Below are 19,113 nucleotides of genomic sequence, written 5' to 3' on the forward strand. Positions count from 1 at the left end.
CCTTCATCTAAAGTACAACTTAAAAAATTATAAAAACAAAAAAGGACCTAAAGCTAAAAAGAAAATCCTTCATTGATTTCCCACTGTCTATAGTTCCTTTTTTTTTTTTTTTATAGTTCCAAATTTATTAGCCTGACAATCAAGGCCCTCTATGATCTGAACCCAACCTATCTTCACAATTTATTTCTTCCTACAATAGTACTTTGATAATCATGAGTGATAATCATGTTATTTTTTCTTTCTAGATTGCTCATCTGAAAATATGGGGATAATAATTGTACCCACATCATAAGTTTGTCATAAGAATTAAGTCAGATAATAAACATGAAGGGCTTAGCATGTCTGGCACCTATCAATTAAGATTAGCTATTACTATAATGATCTGTAAGGTACATCTAATACTTGCCAGATATTTTTGTCACACTGGATCAGCACTAACACCAACACAAAGGAGAACAAGACACAGCAGTTGTTTCATTTGGTTTAAACATATTAAAAATTAAAAGTTTATTGTTCTCAATGTTTTTCCTCAAAAAAGCAATCATCCACATATACTGTATACGTGAAATTTGTCTTACTTTTATTATTACAATAATAGAAATATGTCAAGCTGGTCAAAATGAAAGGCTTAAGGATTATATAACGTATCACTGTCTTCTTTAATTTATTCACAGAGTATTGGGGGAGGGGCTAGGGAGGAAGGCCCAGATGCTTCTGTTAATTCCCAAATGTCTTCTTAATTTAGCATGGATTATGGAAGAAAACAGCTCCTGTCACTACTACTTTGATAGTGTTTAATGAATTCAAGTGTTAAAAATTCCATCAATTAATTCTCTGCCTTAAAACCATCATTAACGACCTACATTTATTAACAAGTACATTTACATTATACATATAATAAATAATATTTGTTCTAGTTGGAATGGAGGTGATTGCCAGCTTCAACTCCTAAGGGCAAATCCTGGAACTAAATTCTAATACAAGTATGAAGAGAGATTAAAGAGATGGCACACAGCCTACTGTAAGTCACCAAATGACTACTCTGGGTTCTGGGGAAAGATGGCAGAGAAAGGAGGGAGAAGAGAATGTTTCAAGAAGTTTGTAAGTTAGATTTTAGAAGACAAACAGGAGTCCAACAGATGGGCAAGGAAGGGAAGTAGGACAGGACGATCAGGGAATAAACTTTAGCACTAATGAAACTAACAAAGGAAAAAACCAGGCCGGAGAGGTAGACACGTGACCTATCATTAAAAGCCTCATTTAACATGGAAAAAGTTGCTTGGAGTTTATCCTGAAAGATGGGGAATGGTAAGGTCAGATCCACATTTTAGAAAAATGACTCCCAAGGCAATGAGGACTAGAGAGAAGAGACTAGAAGCAACTGGTTAAATGGTTACTGTTATAAGCTAAGCAAGAAATTATGGAGGCCTGATTGAATGTCAAGGTCACACATGGGAATGGAGGGCATGGAGGTATGTATATATGAAAAAGATTCAGGACAACAGGCTTCATTTATGTTTATACACATATATACACAAAAATTATTCTAGTTAATTCTTACAGAATTCCTTTGAAATGGTTCTTATCCCTATTGACAGATACAGAAACCAAGGTTCAGAGATTAATTTAGACAAGGTCCTACAGCTAAAAAATAACAGCTAGGATTCAAACCTTGGTCTGACTCCAACATCAAGGGCCTCTCCACTACATCTAAGATACATGTAAAAGGTAAAATTTATGGGTAAAGGGTGAAAGGAATAAAGGTTAGGTCAAGACACAGAATGTCTAAGGCAGGTGCCACCCATACCAACTGTAACAGGTTAACAATCCAAACAGAATACTGTTTCATCTCTGAACACGTCTGATCTTCAGAAAAAGAAAACCAAAATTTCTCTAATGCAGTGCTACTGAAACTGGCACGTGCTTTTACTTTGTGTCCTTTCTATTTTTTCCCTTTATTCTATTTGCTACCATCATTTCCTCCTCTATTTTACTGCCATGCTGGGATTTAAAATCTTTATTCACCTCCCAATAGGATTTGGAAAAGAAATAGTACGTAAGCCAAAATAAACAGAAGTTGACTTTATTCAAGTGGTCTTATTCCCATTTTTTTTAAGTGCAGCTATTTGATACTAAAGAAATTCATGTTAATTTTTTAAGTGTTTAATAATACTCTTGTTAACTGTTCTTATCTTTTAAATATATATAATGAAATATTTACAGATGAAATTATACACTGCCTGGAATTGGCTTCAAAATAATACGGGAGACGGAAAGGTAACTGGAGCAGGACTGACCACTGTTGATGGTTACTGGGGAGTGATGGGAGCTTTGAGGTGCGTTATAAACCAAAAAACCAAACCAACTGCCAACAAGTCAATTCTGATTCATGGAGATCCCATGTGTGTCAGAGTTTTCAAGACTGTGACCTTTCAGAAGCAGATCACCAGGCCTTTCTTCTGAGGCACCTGGATAGATTCAAACTGCAAACTTTGACAATTAGCAGTCAAGGACTCAACTGCGCCACTCAGGTACTCCAAGGCTCATTATGCTATTGTGTTATCTCATTTGTATATATAATGTTTATATAATCCTAATATTTATATAGAGTCCTGGTGGCACACTGGTTGAGAGCTCGGCTGCTAACCAAAAGGCTGGCAGTTTGAATCCACCAGCTGTTCCTTGGGAAGCCTATGGGACAGTTCTACTCTGTCCTATAGGGTTGCTATGAGTCAGAATCAACTCGGTGGCACACAATTTGAAATTGTTCACAATTTTTTTTTAAAAAAAAACAGTTCAAGATTTATACAAACACTGTAACAAAGGAAGAAGAAAAAAGTTATGTATATATAAAACCATTTTCTCATTAACTTCCATTATAATTTCAAAGTTGGTTTTCTACACTAACGATTTGGTCCAAAAAAAAAAAAAAAAGCCACACATACATTTTAAGAAGCATTCTATGTTTATACGTATGAATTAGTAACCCAAGGGGAGATCAGTCAAATGGTCAATCAAGCTACACAATCCTTTTTATTAAAGTAGACCACTTTTATTAAAATAGACAACAAATTAATTTCCATTTGCTAATTCCACAGGACTTGGATGTATAACTGGCATATTTGAGGATATTAGTTTTTTGCAGATTCTTATAGTAAGGGTTTCAAAAAATGCTCAGGACTTACTGGACACTAATATTGTATTTAATTATAAATCCGTGGAACAGAAATATAAAAAATGTTTTCCAAGTTTCTTTTTCTTAATAGCAGAAGCCTCCTTGTTCTGTACGTGTTAAGAACATGTGCAAACTAAATGCTCACAGGTTCTGAAGGATGTATTGACTGGACAACAAATAATAGGAATCTTTAGACAGGAAATGAATGGCAAAGAAATGAAGAGTAGAGGCAGTGAATCAAGAATACATTTGTTTAAAAAAAGAAAATAATAAGTAGTTTGAGAGAGTACTGAGACTAGAGAAATTGAATTTTTAAGGTTTGGGGAAATCTGAACATTTTTATCAGACCAGTTTCAGAAAACCTTCCTGCCAGGCCAGTTTCTGCACTGACTAGGTGTGACCTTGAGCAAGTCACTTAATCTCTCTTAGCCTCAGTTTCTACATTTATAATGGTGGTGATATTATTTCTCCCCTGCCTACATTTGTTAAAAAAAAAAAAAAATCAAATGGCTTAATTAATTTAAAAATGGTTTATAAATTTTAAAGCACAATATAAATATAGGATATTTAGAAAGAAGGAACAGTAATGGGGCTAATAAGCAAGAGGACACTGAGGGATTTGTCTCACAAATCAGAAGGGATCCTTATTTATCCGAGATAAATGAAAAGAAATGGGAAAACAAAGTCTTTCTTAGGTATACAGTTCAAATGATTCCCTTCCTAGCAGTGAATTAATCAATCTAGAATTGCTTGTTTTACATACTTATTTTGGTTGTTATTTTATAATTTATCCTAATCTGTCAACCAGGTGCCCCAAAACAAATACTTAATATTACTACTCTTATCCGAACACACTGAATTAATATCTACTTGTTTAATTGATTCTAAGCTAAGGTACGCCTGAGCCAGGCCATGGCATTTTCAATCACCTCATATGCATGCGAAAGCTAGACAACAAATAAGGAAGACTGAAGAAGAACTGATGCCTTTGAAAGTGGTGTTGATGAAGAACACTGAATATACCACACACTGCCAAAAAAACAAACACATCTGTCTTGGAAAAAGTACAGCCAGAATGCTCCTTAGAAGCAAGGATGGTGAAACTTTGTCTCACATACTCTAGACATGTTATCAGGAGAGATCAGTCCCTGGAGGAGAACATCATGCTTGGTAAAGTATAGGGTCAGTGAAAAAGCGGACGATCCTCAAGAAGATGAACTAACACAGTGGCTGCAAAAATGGACTCAAAATAACAATGATTGTGAGGAGGGTGCTGGACCAGGCAGTGTTTCGTTCTGTTGTGCACAGGGTCGTTATGAGTCAGAACCCACTCAATGGCACCTAACATCAAGGGCACTCTCACCTTCTTGATCAAGAGTTTCTTTATACTAGATTATCAACTCATATATTTACATGTAGAATTCCATCAATTTCCACTATGCTTACATTTAGAACCCTGTTGTTAACTACAAGCAACAAATCTCTCAGAAACCTGAACTACTTCAGTAATTTTCATTCTTTATTTCTCTAAGTAATTTTAGCTTATGGCTATAGCTACCTAATTTTGTGTTGCTGACACTCTAAATCAAGACTATTTTTTTCTAACCATGACTATATACAATTTAAACTTATAAAACTACCTCATTTGGTTGTAAGTTGATAAAGAAAGCACAAGAAAAAAAAAAGACAGCAAGTGAATGTTGTCTGTTTCAAGTATCCCTCTCTTCTTTCCCATTGTTGTGTTCCCTTGAGTCAATTCCACTCGTATCGACCCTACAGGACAGACTAGAAATGCCCCATGGGGTTTCCTAGGCTATAATCTTTATAGGAGTAGATGGCCAGGTCTTTTCTTCCTTGGAGTGGCTGGTAGGTTCAAACCTCCGACCTTTAGGTTAGGAGCTGAGAAGTTAAACATTGCACCTCAGTTGAGTCCCCTCAATTCTCTCTGAACACTCCTTTCAATGTCTCCTGCTACATCAATTTTAATACCCTCCTAACTCTTCCACTGACCATCCATCACCAAACACAGCACAGTACCTACTTGCTGGGCTTGATGCTAAAGCTACAAAATTTGGCAAGATGACTTAGGCCCTGCCCTCAAAGCATTTGTAGACTAGAGGAAGGGACGACCTGATCAATAAACACTTATAAATACAATGTAAATATCAAAATGAATAAACACTAAAACAGAGGCATGTAACTCAGTGCTATGGGAGCATGCATTAAAAAAAAAAAAAAAATACTACCTGGCAAAGTTAAGGATAGCAATACAGAGAATGAGACACTAGCTAGAAAGAAAATTTTCAAACACACAAATATTTTATTTTTAGACTATCAAGTACACTTAAGTTCTTAACTTTAGTAAACATTTATTACCCGTTGTTGAAGTGCATCTGAACGAGAATTATATTTGAAAAAGTATACTTCCTCTGACTTTTCTCAAAGTTTTCCCTCATGACTTTAACACACAAGTACCTCTAACCACCACTCACCCTTCCTTAATTCTTCCTCTCCAACAGTTCTAGCACATTGTCTTATTTTGTACTTATGAAAATTATAAATATATATATAAATGAAAAATGACTTCTAAACTTTGAGGAACTTACAAAAGGAAGGTACGGAGATGATTACATGGTCTACCTTCAGGCTCCTTGTGAGTACTTTTTAACTCCCACTGTGACTTGCAGAGTAGATGTTCAGTGAATATCCAATTAAGTTAAAAAAATCTCTAGTAACACATTAAGAATTACATAAACCCACTGCCAAAGAGTTGATTCTGATTTATCGCGACCTTATAGGACAGAGCAGAACTGCCCCACAGGGTTTCAAAGGGGCAGCTGGTGGATTTGAACTGCCGACCTTTTGGTTAGCTGCCAAATGCTTAAACCACTATGTCACCAGAGCACCAAGAATTACATATTACACTAATATTAAGTATCTCATAACATCTAAATTAAAAGCAATTCTTTAGGATTACCGCTTATACATGAAAAGGTAGTAGAGTTAGTGGATAAGTATAGACATTGAAGACAAACTGCATGACTGCTAAACTAAGTTTGCTACTTAATTAGTCATGTGACCTTGGGCAAGATACTTAACCTCTCAGTGTCTCGATTTTCTCAGCTGAAAATGGAGACAAAGTATTACCTATCTCCTCATTCATAGTGAGAATAAATGAGTTATTATAACGTAAACTAGGCCAGGACCCAGCACTAGATAAGTATTACTCAACAGTGGTAAAAAAAGAAAAAGAAACCCATTGCCTTCTAGTCAATTGCAACTCATAGCAACCCTACAGGACAGAGTAGAACTGCCCCATAGAGTTTCCAAGGAGCACCTGGTGGATATGAACTGCCGACCTTTTGGTTAGCAGCTGCAGCACTTAACCACTACGCCACCAGACTTTCTTCGATACTGGTAGTGGCAGTGATATCACCATCATCAGAAAACTAGGGTATTTTTTAACCAGAAATACAGGTGATAAACACCTTTCATCTATGTGCCTTCTTATACTTACAAAGCTCTTTTACAGAAAGTGTAAACCAGGATGGAAGGAGCAAGAGTGTTGAGTTCCATTTTGGGCAGTCACATCCAAGTTTTAATCCCTGCATTGCCATTCACCACCAAGAACTAAGTAACCATACCCAAAAAAACCAAACCCACTGCCATCGAGTCGATTACAACTCACAGCAATGAGCAGCACTGCCCCACAGAGTTACCAAGGAGTGCCTGGTGGATTAACACTGCCGACCTTTTGGTTAGCAGCTGTTAACACTTAACGACTACACCACCAGGGTAACCACAGGCAAGTTATTTCACCTTCCTGAGCCTTAGTTTCCTCATTTGTAAAATGCATTACCACCACCTATATTCCAAGAATGCTGTGAAGACTAAAGGAGTTTAGGTACTTAAAGCAGGAAGCACAGCACCTGGCACACAGTCAAGCTAACATCTGTTCCTCCTTTCTCCCTCCCACCCACCTCCCACATGGAGTGTCTCATTTAATCCTCATCGCATGCACCATTATGAAATTCATATTAGGTTGAACCATATGAAAAATAGTTGAATAACAGCAATGTCGCACAGTGTGACCTAATATTCCCATTTACTAAAAGAGAAAATAAGTTCAGAGATGTGCAATGACTTATTCAAGATCATATGTATAGCAAGTGATGGAGCTAAAACTTATAGACAGATTTAATAATTTTTCATTTGGCTGGCTCAATAATTTGTTCAGTGAATCTAACTCAGAAGGGAAAAAAACATACATTAACTACTATAATACATGTAAAACTACTGTAACTTACAATTTTTGGTTCTGCCATATTAAAAAATGAGGGGGTAAAATAGATTTCTAAGAACCTTTCTAATTCAAAAATTATTTGCAGAGTATGTTGGGAATTGAAGGTTTAGGGAAAATTTGAGAAAGAGAATGTTTTAGGAAAAGAAGTATTTGCATAACTACACTAATTCAAAAAGTACAACTGGATCTAAGTAAAACACAAAGCAGCTCAACATCAAATATCCATCCTGGTGAAAGTTTAGAGCTATTCAATACCACCAATGAGTTCTTTGCCAAACATACAAGGAAGTGTTTTAATCAATGTACCCACTTTGTCTCACAAAGGTACACACTACCATATAACATTACTGCAATGGAAAAAGAAAAAATTAAAAAGGCTTTTCTTTTAACAGTAAGAAATACACTATTATAGTAAAACTGGATAATCACTAAGTTTTTTCTATAAATTCCACAAGGGCTTCAGAGTTAGATCACATAAACCATTATATTGAGAATACAGTATTTGTCCAAATATTAAAAGCCCTATCAAAATGCACAATACTAGAAAATATACAAACCTTTCCGGAACACAGCCCCATAAAACTGGTGGAATATTTGACAGTACCAACTATCGACTACGATTGGTCTCCAAATCGATTCTGCCTCTTTTCTCCTTGATTTGTCATTCACCATTTAAAAAACAAAACCAAAACTGCTGAACAACAAAATGAGGATAATAAACAGAAACTGGGTCTTTCAACAGATTTACAGTAGAACAGTTTGTTTTAATCCTCTTATCGGCCTCTCCTCCAATCGTCATCACTCCATGGCAAAAGATTACATGGCTCTGTACCAACACTGAGAAGGAGTTGGGGGGTAACGGAAGAGCGTGGAACAGGTAGAGTCGGTGGCTGCTACATTTTCACGGAACTAAATCGTCTGCCTCTCAGGAATCAGTTAACTCAGCGCTTTTAACTTTGAAGATCTTACCCTTTAGCCATGAGTTTTCGTTGTCTTTTTTTTGGGGGGGGGGTTGGTTGGTTGGTTTTTAATATCATAAAAACGGGCAACTTTCCACGTGCTGCAGACTGCACCTAGCATCACTCTTGCAGCCCACTGAGCTCGGTCTTCCGCGGGCGGTCGGGACAAACTGTCAACGCTGGAAGGACGGCGTAACTACGTCTGTGCAGCTCCTCTCAACTACCCGAAACAAAAGTCGGGCTGAACTGAGCTGCCTCCTGAGGCGCGACTCCCGGCGCTCGCTCCTTCCGACCAGGCTTCACAGAAGCCTCTCGCAGTGACCTCTCCGCCCCGGCATCGTGCCTCGCTCGTCATCTACTAAGACTCGGGAATGAAAGAGCCCGGGTCCACAGCTCCCGCGTCATTCCGCAGCAGCTCCCGCACGGAATCCCGGGCTGTGATGTGCTCCGACTTGTTCGAAAACTCTCTTCACACCCCCCCACCCCCGCCCATCCCGGTGACCCTGCGTCCACAGCTCCCGGCCGCACTTGTGCGCCGACAGGTAACCAGGCTGCGGGCTCACCGCCTCGGGCGCCGGAACCGCGCAGTTAATGAGTAACCCGCCCGAGCCCGGGGGACGCAAGCGGCGGCTGCGAGGCGCTGGGGGCGGGCCGACGCCGCTCGACGCCCACCAGCGGCCCCAGGGGGCGCCCAGCTCCCCACCGCCGCTGGGGCTTCGGACCCAGCTGCCAAGGACGAGGGGCGCGCCGGGCGGCCGGCTGGGCAGCCGGGACCCTGCGCCGCGCCCTCCGCCGCGCCGGCCCCTGCACCTGCCGCCCCTCGCGGGAGGCGCGCGCGGGCGCTGAGGGGGGCGGTGCTCCGACGCCCGCGCCCCAGGCCTCTCCCTCCCGCGACCGCACTCACCTGACGAACCCACGGTGGCCGCTGCCCGCGCTCAGGGACGCTCGCAGAGCCGCAGAGAGCGCACTCCGAGGGAGCAAAAGGCGGAGGAGGACAGGGCACCGAGCCCGCTACTCTCCGCCGCGGCGGGGACGGCGCTGAGAGTCGGCGCGAGAATGCGAGACTGCGCCTGCGCCAGGAGCGAAGCCGGGAGCGGCTTGTCCCCGCGGAGGGAAGGCGGGGCTGGGGGCGGGGTGGGACAGGGCGGGGCGGGCGTGGGGCCGGGGGACCGACGCGCTTCCGCGCCCCCTGGCGCCAGGCGGGGCTTGTCGCAGGTGCAGCCTGTGCCCAGGTGCCTTCGCAGGCGGTTTCTTTGGGAACCGACGCGAATCGGCGCGAAGCAGTGTATCCTACGGCCAGAAAAGTGGCCTCGTGTTAACTTCGGAGGCGTTGGAGTCGACAGGAGTCGGAAAAGGAACCTTAGCTGTGAGTTGAAGACTGCTAGAACCAACCCGAGCCGAGTGGCGCCCATATATCCTTACAGTTTGTGTGGAGGAGGGGGAGGAGGGTTCTCTGATAGAACCCAGATCCCATCATTCCAGCAACTGCTGAAGCATTCGAGAATGTCGTTTCTGTTGTACCTCCCTTCTCTCATCTTTTATGTCACCTGTTTTATCAAACTTCCACACACTTCAGGTCCTCCAGGTAGCAAAAGTGAAAAGACAGAACCTGGCTCCCAAAAAGATCAATCACTACATACGTCTCCGTGTTCAGTAAAAGAGATACGTGCAATTTACATGATACACTTATTGAACAGGACTATCTTTCTATATATTGGTCACATCTCTTAGAGGCAGTAAAGAAAAGTAGACTGCGTGTATGGCTATTGGAATAAGAATTCCTGGGTTTGAATTCACCGCCTACAAGCTGCATGACCTTGGGCAAGCTAATTTCTATGAGCCCCAATATTGTCATCCTAAAAATAGGGATAAGAATACCTACCTCACTGGGCCCTTGTTAGAATAAATGACTTAAAGCTTAGTACATAACTCATAAGGAGCCCTGGTGGCGCAGTGGTTAAGCACTTGGCTGCTAACCAAAAAGTGGGAATGGTGGTGCTCCTGGGCAGAAAGATGTGGCAGTCTGCTTCCATCAAGATTGCAGCCTTGGAAACCCTTTGGGGCAGTTCTGCTCTGTTCTACAGGGTCTCTGTGAGTGGGAATCTACTCCACGGCAGTGGGTTAGACTATGAGCTTTAAGAGAACAGGCACAAGGCCTTACACGTAGTAGGATGGCTCAATAAATGAGGTATGAGTGAATGATGTACATTTAGGGTACACTTTATGGAGGACAGGCCCTGTGATGTGTTTTACATAGGACCTAGATATCCTGAGTCTACAAGAAATTTTAATAACTACATGCCTGTATCCTGTGTTGGTTCCTTTGCAAATCCCCTACCATACACGTGGCTGTTTGGAATGTACTTGGAGGTGTGTCCTCTCACTTACTTGTTATTGTAGTTTGAGAGTGGGAAGAGCAATATGAGTACTTCCTGTAATAACACTTCATTATCCCTGGAGTACAGAGACCAAGAGACATTACAGAATGTAAGGCACTCAGAAGCTCAGCTTTCCCAATGTATAAAGTGTTGTGTAAACATTCTAAGTTAGACTGCCTACCCATATATTAAAGGGACAGCCACTACACACGCTTTGAAAACAAAGTGATAGATTTTGTAGTTGACTATCTTTCCCTTTCATTAAAAAATAAATTGTACAATATTAAATACAGCACATAAAATAATATTTTTTAATTATAATATTTTCCCATCTATACCTGAGGCCAGAAAACATGATATGAATGCAAAGATTTAGAACTTTAAAATTGAACCAATCTTTCTTACCCTTAATTATAACTTTTTATTGCTTTTTGCCTCTGTTTTGTTTTCAAAGTTAAGAAAGTGTATATTTGCATGGTACTTACCAGTTTCAAACTGACTTCACATTAACTACTTCATAGATCCCTTACAAAAAAACAATTTCATGTAGGTGGACAGAATTATTCTTCATGTTTACAGATGGGAACTTAGACCTCCAGAATTAAGGCTTTAGTTTTCAAAATGCTGGGTAATACTTTATAAACAAATGAACTTAAAATCTCTTTAAAAATCAGATTGAACTGCTGTGTCCAGCGGTGTGGCAGACTAGACACTCTGATTCTCCCACCAAAAGCAACTCATGTATAAGGAAACATTTTGAGAATTGGCTTCAGAGCCAGTTTTTCACACACACACACACATACACACACACACTTACACAAATTGCCATCCATTTAAACAAATATTTATTTATTGCTTCTCTAAGACAGACATATAAATAATCTGTAGTAAGAGGAAGGAGGAGGAGAGATGAGAAACAATACAACTTCCTGGTTTCCCTACAGTGTTTCAGTCCCAGGTTCTGGCCTATTCCTGAGGTTTAATTACATCCCTGCCTATGATTTTGTGCATCCTCATATCCTTAAATAATTCCCTCTTTTTGCTTAAAATATCTTTTGACGAATTCCTGTTACTGCCTGCTAGAAAATTACCCTAAACAGTACATTTTCATGGAAGAGTTGGCATCTGTAGCAGTTAGGATACATGACCAAAATCTCAAAATAACAGTCATTAAGCATCTAAAGATTGGCAGTTTGAACTCACCAGCGGCTTCACAGGAGAAAGATGTGGCAATCTGCATCTGTAAAGATTACGGCCTTGGAAACCCTGTGGGGTAGTTCTCCTCTATCCTCCAGGGTCACTATGAGTTGGAACCAACAGCAATGGGTTTGGTTTTGGTAAACTAAATGAAGTTTATTCCTCTCATATACGTGTAGGCAATGCAGGATTGGTTTGGTGACACTATGATCAGCAAGGACACAGGCTGCTACCGTGTGCTTCACCATCCTGAACATGAGCTTCTGTCTTATGGCCCATGATGGCTGCTTATGTTCCAACCATCACATTCTTAATCCATCCCCCTAAAGAAGGCAGAAAGGGACATACTTCTCTATTTAAGGACACTTGCAAAAGTTTTACACATCACTACACTTACTCCCTATTGGTCAGAACTTAGCCGCAAGGAATGTTGAATCATGTAGTTTCTGTTGGGTGACCATGTTTCCAGCCAAAAATCAATGGTTCTAATTCTAAAGAAGAAGGAGGAAACAGATATTGGAAACAACTAACAACCTCTGGTTCAACATCTGAGATCAGGCTTTGGATGAGAGATAAATGGTAATGAATAGAACATACAAATAGAACAAAGACATTGTCAGAAAAACACGTAGTGGTTCAGTGAGTCTGGAAATATAATCTTCAGGTGGACAGCCCTTTTCCCAGGAAGAATATGTCTTGTTTTCATGCACTTATGGATTATTCACAAAAACTGATGATGCATGAAAACGTGCTTCAGACAGGTCTGGGGGATATCATAGGCATATCACAGGCAGGAGGCATGCTCCTTCATTCTCAGTTCTCTTTCACCACAGCTGGCTTTTATTTTCTTTACATATTGATTAGGGTTAAAACCATTGTGAGATACATGCACTTACTAAACAATATTAAAAAAAAAAAAAACTTTTTAATTTAAGATGTACAGCCCATGTGCCAAATGTATGCAGTGGAAGTACTGCTGTAAGTAGCAGTGTCCAGTAGGTGATCTAACTGACCCTAATTAGCCAGAACACTGTTATTGACTGAATTTTGTCCCCCAAATATATGTGTTGTAAATCCTAACCTATATAAAAAAAAAAAAAGAAAACCTATATATATGTAGGAGCCCTGGTGTTACAATAGTTAAAAGAGTTTGGCTGCTAACCAAAAAGTCGGCAGTTCAAATCTACCAGCTGCTCTTTGGAAACCCTATGGGGCATTCTTCTCTGGGTCTCTATGAGTTGGACTTGACGGCAGTAGGTTTGGTTTTTTTTGTTTTGTTTTGTTTAATTTTTATTGTGCTTTAAGTGAAAGTTTACAAATCAAGTCAATGTCTCACACAAAAACTTACATACACCTTGTTACATACTCCCAATTGCTCTCCCCCTAATGAGACAGCCTGCTCCCTCCCTCCACTCTCTCTTTTCCTGTCCATTTTGCCAGCTTCTAACCCCGTCCCATCTCCCCTCCAGGGAGGTTTGGTTTTTTTATATCTGTGGTTATTATCTCATTTGGGAATGCATTTTCTTTGTTATGTTAATGAGACAGGATTAGTGTAGGGTATGTCTTAAAGCAGTCTCTTTTGAGCTACAAAAGAGATTAAACAAGCAAGCAAGAAAAGCACAGATAGAGGAAGAGACATGCCAAGCCACATGAAGATCTCCCAGGGACAGAAGCTCAAAGAAACAAGGACCTTCCTCCAGAGCCTACAGAGAAAAAAAGCCTTCCCCTAGAGCAGGTACCCTGAATTTGAACATCTAGCCTCCTAAACCGTGGGAAAATAAATTTCTGCTTGTTAAAGCCACCCATTTGTGGTACTTCTGTTATAACAGCACTAGGTAACTAAGACAAACACAGAAACTTTGCAAGGGCTCTCCCTGCCAGTAAGGAATTGGAGAAGATCTGTATGAACACAGATACTTGGTGGAGGTGGGTACCTGCAATGAAAACAGAGCAAACATTTCAATACAAATACAAGACAAAAGAGAGTTCTGATGCTTTTCGCATGATTCATCGGGAAAGTTAGTAATTTGAGCCTTCTTTGTACAAAAAAAAAAAAAGTATGAAGAGGGAAGTTACCATGGTCGTGAACATTCTTAATGCCCGTGCCCTTCACCATCACCAGCTGGGACAAAGACGAAGCAATGTATGGATTTTGGGTTTATTGCAGTCTGATGGTGAGGTTATCAGGACTTTAGGGGGTGAATGGGTTCCCAGAGGCCCAAGTTACTCAAAATGCCAGGGCCCAAGAGGTTGTGCTTTCTTGCTGTTCAGATGAAACATCTGAACCTTGGACCATCGGGGAAAAGGAAGAGCTTTTGATGCAAGAAGTGAAGATCTCAGACTCAAACCAGGCATATGAATTGAGATCACAGCAACGGCCTGACCCTAACAAAATCACAGATTTTCAGGAGTTGCCGTGCTTTATTGGTAGAAATGAAGTCAAAATTTCAGAAGACACAATTTGATGAATATGAATCATACTTTTAGGTTTTGGCAGCTGCTTTTGGTGTGCAAACTTCAAGATGTGTTTGAATTACCAACTGTCTCTCCTCTCTATGCATCTTGGTTGCAAAAAAACCCAAAACCAAACCAAACCCGTTGCCATCGAGTCAATTCTGACTCATAGCAACCATATAGGACAGAGTAGAACTGTCCCATAGAGTTTCCAAGGAGCACCTGGTGGATTCGAACTGCTGACCTTTTGATTAGCAGCTGTAGTTCTTAAGCACCACACCACCAGGGTTTCCTCTTGGTTGCAAGAGGGATCTAATTTCACCAACCTGAAAAAAAAAAAAAAACACAACTGAACTGGAATTTGAGAAGTGGCATATGAATTGCAAAATTGTCCTAAATTTCAGTTTATATGGCTCTCTTTGATGAAACTGCTGAAATTCATGTTGATTGAGAACCAAAATTTGGAGTATAAATTCAGTTATATACTGCTTGAATACAGCCTGGAATTGTTTGGTCTTATATATAACTGTATTGTCATTGACATAATCAAAATTGACCAAAGAGCTTCTGTTTTAGGTAAATATCTTTCAGGACTGGAAATACTCTGACAACATCCTCTAGTGAAGTAATTCCTGCCAGACTAACAGATACTTTCGGCTGCAAAGAATGGGCATCTGTCCCCAATTCAATGCCAGCAATGCCAGCTCAGGACTTAGATGATTCAGATAATTGTAAAACCTGACCTTGAGGTAGAAAACTGGAAGCAATGTGGGAAATATCTAAATACCCCTTAGCATGGTGCTTTATAAGGAGTAAATGGACAATGTAGTTGCTAGTTGCCATTGAACCAATTCCAACTCATGGTGACCAAATTCTAACCATTAATTGGTCTATCTCTTGGAGTCCTGAAATTTCCAGAATATTTTAATTAAGAGGCTTTGAATAAGGCGTAGCCAGGAGATATGAGTCACCCTTAATTTTAGTAGGCTAGATGTACATTTTTACTAACAGAGTCAACTAAACAATTTTGAAGGACTCCTTTTAAATTAGTCTAAAAATCCATGAGTTTGAATATAATGAAGAGAGATTTCAAAACGAGCACTGTAATCAAGTGTTCTTTCTAAAGCCTATTTAGTGCCACATTTTTCGCATTTTTGTGGTTTTTGTTGCTCATTTTGCTGTTTAAAATGACCCCCAAGTGTAGGGCTGAAGTGCTGTCTAGTACAAGAAGTCTGTACCAGATAAAAAAACAAATCCAGACTTTGACAGAGAGAGGATTTATTCAGAAAGGAAGGGGGGAAATGCACTATTACAATAGGGGGAGAAGTCTATTGTAATAAGGAGACGACTCTAATCATAAGATCAACAAGTGTTTCAAAAATTAGGAAAAAAGCATTTTTCCTTTATAGAGACTAAGAGTAAACAAGACTAGAAAAGAACCAAGGTGTGGGGCAGTAGGATGAAAGGGTGATGTCATCAGATTGTATATCAGAATGTTTTACCCTGAGGTCAGCCTAATCTCCAGGAGGGGCCCTTAAAGAGGGGTAGTATGGTAGCTCAAGCTGAGGGCAGATCAAGGTTCAGAGGCTTGGGGGAAGGAGAGAAGCTTAACCAAAGTTAGGTTAACAAGCATTTTGTTTCTGATCTGTAAGTGAGGACAAGCAATTCAGTTTCTCATTTATGAGGCAAGGAATGGGAATTTGGAGGATGAGTGTCTGCCTCGTTATAGGTAATCAAGGGGGCATCCACGAGACTTACCTAAGCCATGTGGGAAGATAGGTATTTGCAGTAAGCTGTTTCACTGGGTGGGTTTTCCTGAAAACAAAGGGTTGGAGGATTTCTGTAGCCATCGCTATTTTCCACTATCACAGCTCAGGTAAAATTCAACATGATCAGCTGTGATGAGCCTTACAGAGAAAATAAATGTGTTAGATAAGCTTCTTTTAGGCATAAATTATAGTGGTATTGGTCATGAGTTCATTGTTAATGAATCAACAGTATGGTACAACCAGAAAAAGGAAGTGATATGATAACAAGGACAAAAAGTAGAAATGGTGGTAAAGGAGAGGAGATTGGGAGAAAGACAGTGAGCTCTACTTTTTATAGGTTGCGAACAGAAATGCTGTACGGTTAAAGATGAGTAGAGAGATAAGAGGCAAAGATGTAGAATTGAGAAGCATCTTCATAGTCTTTTGTGCTTTTTCTAAGGCTGGAGAAAGAAGGAAAAACAAACAGGAAAGCAATAAAGAATTTACCATGCAACAGAGAGGGTTGGACTAATGACTTTAGATGCTAATACTGTTGAAAAGGACAAAACTATAGATCTGAGTAACAGGTTGGATTTAAATTCCACATCTGCTACTTAATAGCTGTATGGCTTTGTTTTAACCTCAGTTTCTTTCTCATGTGTAAAATGGAGATGATAATAATGGCTCCCCCAGAAAGTCGTAGTGATAATGAATATGCGCTTAGAACAGTACCTGATAAACAATTAAAAAAAAAAAAAGTGCCTATAGTTACAATTACATCATCAGGAATGGAATAAAAAAACCAAAACCAAACCCACTGCCGTCGAATTGATTCCGACTCATAGCGACCCTATAGGACAGAGTAGAACTGCACCATAGAGTTTCCAAGGAGGGCCTGGCGGATTTGAACTGCCAACCCCTTGGTTAACAGCCATAGCACTTAACCATTACGCCACCAGGGTTTCCCAGGAATGGAATAGTAAGCATTAAATTGCCCTTTTCAAGCTGCTACAATTGTGCAGGTACAAGTACCACAAGACACAAATACCACAACACTAGTGCCATCAGAGAGTTGGTATCAAATCCTGCCTGGAAAAGCGACTACCAACTCGGAGGTCTCTGGATCTTTCCAGGTGCTCAGAGGTAGTTATGGGGCTCAATGAACTTTTTTTAAGATCTTAAAAACCATCTCACATAAAAATTATACATGTATCCTTGATGAGATTACACAGGCAAACTCAAATGTCTTATTTCCTAGTTTGGGGCTGATGTGTTATCAATTCAAGCTGATCAGAAGTGTGATTGGCTGTTTTATATACCTTTGATTAAAAAAGAAAGAAACTGCATAAGACAGACCAAAGGCCCCAAGTGCAGATTCCAAGAATAAGGAAATAGTAGACTTTTTCTGATTTTAGAGAGTTACTGAATCTGTACAATTTATAATTTATTAAATTGTTTTACCACTAAAAGTCACAAAATATATTCCATTATTAGAATATCATAACTGAAAAATAGATGTTACAATTTGTTCACATGGAATTATTGATAATTCTCTAAGGCTAATGTGATAAATAAAAAAATGGTGTAAGATGTTTGTATAAAAAACACTAAATAATGTAGAAAATAAAAATGATATATTGCTCTGGTTCTAACTTTGGTGATCAGATTAGTTTCTTTTTTTTTTTAATTCTGAAAGTATCCTTTGGTTCACTCACCACTGCTTGTCAAGTACCTTTAAGGGCAAGGTTAATAATTTTGTCCTTTCTATTTGTTCTGATCAGTTTTTTAAACTACTTTCCAGTAGAATTTCCTTCCTACTTTACAGCAGGGCTAACAAAATGTGTTAAGCTTCTCTGAGAAAAAAATCCAAAGGGTATTAGAATAAAGAATATTTTGGATTCTATAATACAATAAAAATATTGTATTTTACCTATAATGAAATAAAACTAAGGGATTAGCTGAATTTTAAAATAAAATGGATTTATTAAAAATTTTTTTAAAAACCGAATTTCAGAAATGCTACAGCTAACTAGTTTAGGGTAAGTACAGGGTCACTATGAGTCAGAATCAACTTGACAGCAGTGGATTTTTTTGATTTAGGGCGAGAGTGATACCAGCAGGGTCTTCAGAGGCTTAGCTGTGCCCTGGAGACTGAGGCAGAAGAGCTGCCTAGAAAATAGAAAAAGCAGATGAAGTCCCTATTGTATCCCATAAACGGTCATTACTTCAAAACTGTCAAGACACCAAAGCAAGATAAAACAAGATAAAAACACAAGATCAAGAAGTTTTTCTCCAAAATCATGTGAAACCTGAGGTGATTTTTGGATGCAGAAGACATGTACAGTTTCCCATGGGGTGTTTTTCTTATCACTGAATGCTTCAAACCCCTTGTCAGAGAATGCATAGTGTCACCTCCCTCCTCAAGTTCTCACCCCTTGGCCATTGCCTGACTAATTTCATCTGTCTAGATGACAGGAAACCCAGGCTGGGCAAAGTCAGAACTCACAGAAATTCATTTCTTTCTTTATTCAAGATACTTATTCACTTCGGGCATACGCAAAAATGGAAGTAACACTCCTCAGGGTCCGCAGCCTTCTGAGAGGAGCATGCTTGTCAGCATGACCTCTATTCAAAAAGCCAACAGATCTTAGGCACATAAACTCAGAACTGCCAGATCCTGGGCAAAAGGTGAGGGGGCATAGTTAACACAGCCAAAAGGATCAAATCAGACAAGGGCAGTGACTGATTTTTAAATAAGATCTTTCTTTTCAAATTATTTTTAGCACTATAAATTTGGCCTCCAATAAAACTCATGCATGTTCCTTGAGAATAATTACTACAGCATCATTTTTAATTTGAAAAATTGGATACAACCTGAATGTCTATCAATAAGGAAATG

At 39.7% G+C, this 19,113-nt stretch overlaps 1 protein-coding gene across 2 annotated transcripts in view; it reads right to left on the reverse strand.

The window, feature by feature from the left end:
* The window catches only part of RAB3IP (RAB3A interacting protein), a 46,832-nt gene extending 37,377 nt beyond the window's left edge, over positions 1 to 9,455 (reverse strand). For both annotated transcript variants that reach the window (XR_002787884.2, XM_010598802.3), the window contains exon 1: positions 9,342 to 9,455. The gene's annotated coding sequence lies outside the window, so the exon portion shown is untranslated. The remainder of the gene's footprint in view (positions 1 to 9,341) is intronic.
* Positions 9,456 to 19,113: the final 9,658 nt, after the last annotated feature.

Source organism: Loxodonta africana, chromosome 4 (assembly GCF_030014295.1).
Source record: "Loxodonta africana isolate mLoxAfr1 chromosome 4, mLoxAfr1.hap2, whole genome shotgun sequence".
In the NCBI taxonomy this organism is placed as follows: Eukaryota; Metazoa; Chordata; class Mammalia; order Proboscidea; family Elephantidae; genus Loxodonta; species Loxodonta africana.